Source organism: Lathamus discolor, chromosome 2, assembly GCF_037157495.1.
Source record: "Lathamus discolor isolate bLatDis1 chromosome 2, bLatDis1.hap1, whole genome shotgun sequence".
NCBI lineage: Eukaryota > Metazoa > Chordata > Aves > Psittaciformes > Psittacidae > Lathamus > Lathamus discolor.
The window spans coordinates 135,379,383-135,387,364 of record NC_088885.1 but is presented as its reverse complement, the minus strand read 5'-3'; the positions used below and the strand labels follow the sequence as shown (position 1 = coordinate 135,387,364).

The following is a 7,982-nucleotide window of genomic DNA, read 5'->3' as shown; positions in this document are numbered from 1 at the left end:
GCGAAAATGTGGCTAAAGACAGGAAAGCGCACTGGATGTGCGTGAGATGGGGTACAGTGGTGAGTTATAGCTCTGCACCTTTTGAGTTTTCAGACAGTCTTAATGGCTGGGCTAAGTCGCAAGCACTTACTTCTTTATTTTGGACAGCCTCAGTTTGCCCCAGGGCTGGAGAAAGAAGACACAGACACAGTGAGAAGTGTTCCCATCACAGGGAAAGATGAACTACATAATGTCTGGAAAGATGAGTGACTGCGTTCAGGCTTGTCTGGGTGCCTATTTGCGGAGCTGGAGAACAGCTCTAGTTGCAGTTACATGGATCCTGAGTGTCCTTTAGATGGCTCACTTGGAAGACAACATAACTGATACTAAGCAGACTGCTGTCTCACACCAGAATTACTAGGAAAGGGTAGAAGAGCCTTCCAAAGAGGAAATTCTTTGGTGGGAGCAGAAGCTGAAAGCTAAAGACATGGAGAAATAACTTCATTAACTGAAACCAGCCTGAAGGATTTGAAAACAACTGGTTACTAAATCTATAATCTAGTAATTCATAAGTTCATGGGCCTTTATTCTTTCAACTCCATTATCCTATTTTCATCTTCCTAAGCTATTGATGATTGCTCTGCACTTAGAGATATCAAAACCCCCACTTTATTTCTAAAGAGGAAACCTTCTCTGCAAATACATTTTATTCAAACATCTTTACTCCTAATTTTAAATGGTCAGAAGTTTATATTAGAGGAAAAAAATAGCCAGTGTAAAATTTTGAAAGACATTCTTACTGCAAACATAGCTAAGTTCATACACAGGTATTTTCAACAAAGCTACTAATGTTTAATTTTTGTGATTTTGTCCAGCAGGCACCAAATGCTGCAGCCACCACAAATACTTGTGTAATATTGACCTCATGTTTCTGAGGATTTCACAAGCCCTGAGAACAAGCCCCACGTATACGGGCTCTGGTCCCCTTTGGAAAGCTGGGAAGAATTTAATACAGGTGCACAATCTGTCTACATTCTTTTAAACCACTACACAGCATGCTTAAAGAGTGACAGCATCACAGTAGGGTGTTTTAAAAAGTAGTTAAGGTAGTTACAGAAGAGAGATCATTCTACATCAAACTGATCAAGTTACAAAACCATGTCTGTAAATCCTCAACATGTTTGTCTATGACATTTTTGTTTCCAAGTGTTCTAAATTCTGTCACATCCTTGTATCTAAGCTCTAAGAAGAGTTAGGCTTACTACACGAAATAAAAATATTTTCAGACCATTGCAAGCTTATCTCTGCAGTTTAAAACCTATACGGTCTTTGCTGGTAGGGATGCTCCTATTCCAAGCCCTATGAGGCTTCTGGAAAGCTGACAATACTGGATTTTTTTGCTGGGTGAGGAGACAGCTCAGAAGGGGTTAAGTGCCTGGAGACCAGCTGGGCCCTGTTAATCTTCAGGGACCAGCTGCTTTGTATAAAAAGGAAGACAAGAAACAGAGTGGCTAGTGCTGAGGGAAAGCTGAGGGTATTGAATTGCTTATGTTCTGGAAAGGGGGAGTGAACACTTGCATGTTCAGCCTTTTGGTGTGCTGGAAAAGGAAGAAGAGCTCTGTAGGTATTTTGGTTTGGTTGGGAAGCTGCTATTCCTTGTGGTGATTGACAGCCCACCCAGGATACTAGCATTTAGTTCTCAAGCACTCCTAAAAAAGATGTCCCTGTGGGGTAAAAGCTGGTAACTGAGCAAACCAGGTGTAATAAGCTACATACTAGCTTTTATTTAATTTGAAAGCTTTTGAAACATAGAAAAAGAGCAGTTGAGGGTTTTGGTGCCTTTTGGATTCCTAATGTAAGAGCCAGTGACCTCTCTTTTGGCTGTCCCAGGAAGCTGTCACACAAATGCAACTTGTATTTCTCAAAAGTGACAAAGACTTTTCTCTACCTCAGTTTGCATTGGTGCAATGATTGTACTTGCATGACTGTCAGTCCCTGTGACAAATATGCTGTAGAAGGAAAATCCCTCAATTATTTTTTATTCTTTTTTTTAAATATTAACTTTGAGAGACTGTTTATCTGGCTGTAGCTGCTTTGAATGAAAAAGTCTATAAGCAGAAGTTGAATTGCATAATACTCTGTACAGAGCTATTAAAATTTATTTAGTGATTCCATTAGAAATCTGCTGTTGAGCAAAGCAGAGCATATGGAGAGAAATTGGTGAAAACCTGATTAAACATTTATATGGAGCATATTTTGATTTAACTTGCATAAATAATTCATTATTTTTGTTTTCTTGTTTTCTTTCTTCCAAAACCACCCCTTCTACACCTGCTGCACTAAAAATAACACTACCGTATCTGCACTGAAGAAGTAGTGGGAGTGAGTGGGTATACTGCACCTACCAATCTGCAGTGGAGGATACCCTCTCCCAGGTTTGATAGAGCTATATCCTTTTGAGAAACAAAACACTTTTTTCCTATAAGATCTGCAGCAGTTTTCTTTTGTCCTTACAAATAGTAAAGTAGTGATGTTCCAAGGACAGTAATTGTTATGCAGAAGTTAAGTTGTGCTAGGAGTCTAGATCAATAGGAGAATTTTCCCAAAGCTAATGGGAATTGCAGCTCACATATCAGATGACTGATCTATTTTCTAAACTGAGTAACAGTTTTAAAGGGAGATTTGTTTCTGAACTTTGCCAAAGTCTGGGTTTGATATTCTAGTTCAGCCTCAGTTTTTGTACTCTGCTGGGATTCAAAGTCTGATTTGCAATAACACTAAAGGTCTTTTATGGCTTCTTGGTATTAATAATGTGGTATAAAGAGGGTCTAAATCCTGCTTTAAGGCCCCCTCTTGCCACTAAATATATGAGGGAATTCAAGCTTCTTCTTTAAGAGTTGATCTGAGTGAGCATTCAGGTGCCCCAAAGCATGGATTTTTCTCTGAAACTCCTGAGAGCAGGGTATTTCACAAAAACTGCTTCTCTTTTCCCTCCCACTGAGTTTCAGAGTTCAAACACTGGCAATTTCCAGTACCATCTCTTCTTCTCTCCTTGTTACAAGTAGGGTTTCATTACCTGCCGAACAAGCAGTATCCACTTTCCAGGATCAGCATTGTCCAGAGATCCTTTCTCTGACTGCCGTCACTCATTGCAGCAGCACGCAGCTCTTTCATGGCAGCCCAACAGATCGCAGAAACATGGGGCTCTGGATCATTACCAGGGAACAGAGTCACTTTGGGGTCATTATCAGAGAAAAGTGTCACTTTTCTTCTTTTTTCTTCTTTTTTTTTTTTTTCTTTTTCTTTACAAATAACATTTTCTCTCCAGCTCTGCATGGCTGCAGTTGTCTTCTGAATACCATCTAACTTCTGCAATATAGCGGCTTCGACTGATATGGTTCAGCAGGGAATTAAATTATGAGATTTTGCTGGAAAGAAGCTGCTGAAGTCTTTTGAAACAAAAATATCTCCTGGATGGAACCTGCTAAGTCAAGTCCTGAAGGACCTTATGAAACTGTTCAGATAAAAGCTTCTGATAGTGTGTGTTTGCCAATATATTAATCATAATGCTGTGAAGCAAAAATCCACCCCAAACTATGAGAGGCTCTGCAGAGTAATTCCTCTAGCATTTTAGCCAGTCTATGGACTGATGCTTTTGTCTTATACGAAAGCAGACTTTCTGTTAGACTTCAAAAGTGATCTCTAATGAAAAAATAACACCCTTGGCCTGTGGTTTTGGCAGTTATATCTCATTTCTGTACACTTTTCATTCCAGTGAGAAGAGCTTAGTTTTGCAAACCTGTACTTGAGCAGTCCTTGCAGCACACTGTGCGTAGGGAGAGTGCACAGGTAGTGCTCAACCAGGTTTGCACGCACCAAGAGCTGCTGGTGCCATAGAAGCAGCAAGCATGTGGGGGAAGCTATGTTGGTTTGTGAATTTCATTAAAAATCTGAGATGTCTATGCACGCAGCCTTATTCACAGTTTTTTCTGTATTGTGATTTTAGGATATAACAAGGTGTTAACAAGAAAAACATGTTTTCATTAAAGCTGTATACAAAATGTATCTTTGCCCTGAGCCCTTCTGTGTGTTTATTTTTCTGAAACAGTCTGTTACTTAAAGAAACAAACAAAAACTGAAGCAGGGGAAGAAACTTTTTCCTTTCTGTGTGAAAGTCCATTTCCACCCCTCCTTTGATTTCCAGCCACTGAGGGTCCTGAGCTGCCAGGTGGACTGGGCTGGCCCAGGTGAGTACAGCATCTCACCTGTTGAGCTTATTTAGTTAAGCTGTTGTAATCATTTGCTCTGCTTTCTTTCTCAAGGTGAAAACACTGTAAAAATAATGGCTGCCATAAAGACTCCATTAAACACTTTCTAAAAGGTTACAATTTGCAGCTGTGAGGTCGCTGCCCTCTGATTATACTGCAGCAGTGAAGCAAGATGCCTTTCCCCCAGTCACCCTCTGCAGAGGCTGGGAAAGCATTGCCTTTGCCTTCCCCACTGTGTTGGGGGCATTGGGGCTTCAGGGTATCAAGTACTGTCTGGGGGTCAGGGAGGGGATGAGACTTGGGTTGTAGAGGGGGCCTATTGCCAGGATTCATTCCCTTGTTGTGTGCAGTAGGGATTGGTTATCCATACATCTCATCAGTGCCTGTCCATGGGTGGGGGTAGCAGCAGGGAAGGGAACCTCTGTGCTGAGGGTGGGTAGTAAAGCACGAGGGGACAACAGAAGATGAGAAGATGACATACAAAACTACTAAAACTGTAATACCAGTAGGAGACCAAGACAAGGAGTGGTCTGATGAGGGGGGAGGGGGGAATTAAAAATGAAAACTGGAAGCTTCAGTAATTTTAATAATTAATTTATTGAAACAGCAGGGGGGTCCAGGTAGGTACAGACCTAGGTAAGGAAAGAATTAACTGGACCAAGCTGGAGTTCATGAAGAATCATCTAAACACCTGTCAACGGGGAATGGGGGTTTTCTTTCTGCTGAGCACACAACCTGTGATGGGTACTCCCTTGACCTTCCTTCTTGCTAAGTCTTCCGTGACTGCCTCCCTCCTCATCCTTACAGGTGATACTGCAACAGAAACGGGCTCCTGATCCAACTCATTTGGGACTTGAAATGGGAGTTGTTGGCTTGTGAGAAAAGAATAAGTTTATTCCTAAGGGTGTGATGCTTGTTGCTCTTCATATTTGTATGTCTGTACCTACAACTGTGCACTAATTCACTTTTATGACGTGACAGCAGATAAGACAGCCTGTTTCATCCCATAATCCCAAAGCATTAAGAATCCTTCTGGCATATATGCTGTGCTCAGTCTGATACAGGAAGGATTTTCCCTTTTTTCATTATTTTTTAGAAGTAGGTAGAACTTAGGCAGACCTTCCCATTCTGTCCTCAGCCTTAGAGTCCTTTTTGCTGTTGTAAGCAAACATGGGGAGGCAGTGGTTGTTTTGCTCCATGGTAATTCTCAGATTTTAGAAGCAGACAGCTAAAATCATCCTAGGTATTAAAAAAGAAACAAACTTCAAATCATTCTCAATTAAAGCATGAGCACTGACTGGTGAATCCAAACAGGCACTCTGGGACAGATCATCACCTAGATGTGTTTTCATGTCAGACCCAGTGGAGATACAGCCTTACTGGGGAGCCTGTCTATCATTTGGATAGCATGGGTGGAGCTGTGTGCTTTTCAGATTTAATGGGCCTGTGTCCTGGGTTCACATTCCACCAAGTCTAATTTATAGCAAGAAGGGTAAGAGCAGACAGTTATGTGCTGGTTCAGTTGGGTGAGGACTACAAGTCTTAGTCCTCTATGCTAACAGGACCCTGGGTTTGTTTGGTCACTACCCCTCCAACTTCTAGCTGTTGTTTTTTACTTCCAAACCATAGACCTATAGCTTGAGAGAAGCAATGAACAGCCTTTGGGGACAATATGGTCCTTGTGGAACTAGCTGGAGTCGGGAGAGCTGCACTTTCCATCTCAGCCAAGGTATCAATCCTGGCAGGACTTTTACACTTAATTTGGAAATAAATTTAGTGCTCACATTTTTGCCTACATTACCAGTTTGGTGAGAGAAAGAAAAGGAAGAGTTGTTGCCAAGTAACTCTTGTAACTGGGCACATGAAAAGTAAATTTAATCCACGCTTAGTTTAGCTGGCAGCTGTCCTTGTCATCTGCTGGAAGGTGCTTAATGAATACAAGGAAAAGAGCAGTCCTTTGTACCTGCTTCATGCAAAGAGACAAAGAACCGAAGGGTACATTACTGGTCCCATCTGAAATGTGCGGGTTGAAACTGCATAAAATTTAAACCATTCAGTGTGCATGATGTTCCTTGCACTTGAGGAGACACTGTGCTACATTGCTATATTGGGCCTATTTTTTCAGATCCATTAGCACTGCACTTTCTTGGAATGTTTTATTCAAGAATTGAGGGAATACTTTGCTTTGTGTTTATTACTTAACCTTGATATTCAGAATCTTTATTGCTTAGCCTTAGGAAACCAGATTGGTTATACTTTCTACAAGTAGGTAGCCGCAATGTGGGAGGCACACAGCTGTCGTCAGTCTGTCTGTCTGCACAGGGCTCTAACACTGTTAAGGCTCTCAGATCTTTCCCCCCACGCCAGCTTGGCGCAGGAGTAATGGGAGTATATGGTGATGCTACTCCTCCTTCTACCTGCACCAGAAAAAGCAGAACAACTGAGTTTTCCTCAGGACAACTGAACCAGTGGTTTGGCCATTGTTTTTTTGTGCTCCAATTGGGTACGTATAAACAAGTCTTTACAGATAAATTATTGATGCTGTTTGAGCCCAGACATTGCTTTACTATTATTTACAAGACTGCAGATGTCTTTTTGCACCTGACAGTAATCAGTGCTATAACAAAGAGAAGGGTCCATTCTTGCCAACATCTGTAAGAGCTCTACTACGATGTCAGAAGAAGCTGGTTTAGACTGACAGGAGCAGATTTTCTGCCTGACTTTGCTTATTTTGTGCCCAATGGATCTGTTCCCTTTCTCTCTTCATGCTCAATTTCGTACTGCATAAATTATAACAGGCAGAGACTGGGAGAGCCAATGCGAAGTACGATGAACCTGAGCACTGTCAGCTGGTGCTGGCTCTGGGAACCACTGGCAGCCAGTATATGGTGGAGCAGCAGAGAGCTTGTTCCCAGCTGTGCCTACAGGACATCCCACAGATGAGAACCTATTTGAGTGGGATGGAAAAGGCAGTATAGCCTATGGTCCTTAAAACATCAGATCAAAGTACTTATGTAAAGCTTTACTGCAAACAAGAGGCTTCGTTACCTTCTGCAGTACATTTGCTATCTGGGGAGAAACTTCAGCCTGACAGTGCAGTTCCTCTTGCCTAATATCAACCAAGTAAAATGAGAGTATTAGTAATGTAGGTACCTAATGTGGCTCCTATTTATACTGTTCCCTGCATTGAGAGACATAGACACCTTCAGCAGTAATTAATTCCTTAAAATGCATAAGACCTCTGAAGTTGTCTGAAAGAGAGCCCACTCGGTAGACCGGAGTGGATGGACTATGCCTTTAGACAGTTGAGCTGAATCCTGCTTTCAGAGCATATCTCAATACAGAATATGTCCATTGCAGTTAATAATGTCTTCCGCTGGCTTGCTTCTTTATCACTAGCTTTCTCTCAGAATATTTTGAGAACAAAATTGCTTATAAAAAAAGCATGGCAAATGTTGGTAATGAGACTATGGGGGTTGGGCAGGAAGTACCCTAGCAGCACTGCCCATGTGGAGGTACATCCAGTAGCTCCCTGACTGATCCAAATATCACTTCTGAGCTTGGCCCATCGTCCTGGTTTTGGCTGGGAAACCATGACACCCATCAGCATCTATTAGTGATGTGCCAAACAGTGCTGGCTGCTTTGAGCTGTCTGGGAAGGAACAGTTCAGTCATTTTCCATGCGATTTTTTTTTTTTTATTTGAATGCCTGAAAGTGAGCATCTTCATATATCC

The 7,982-nt window shown here is 41.8% G+C and overlaps 1 long non-coding RNA gene across 1 annotated transcript; it reads left to right on the top strand.

Annotated features, from left to right (window-relative positions):
- The first annotated feature begins 359 nt into the window (after positions 1–359).
- On the top strand, positions 360–4,044 carry LOC136009414 (uncharacterized). The gene is made up of 2 exons (XR_010610548.1): positions 360–1,599; positions 2,354–4,044. It is a non-coding gene; the product is annotated as an uncharacterized LOC136009414 (long non-coding RNA).
- Positions 4,045–7,982: the final 3,938 nt, after the last annotated feature.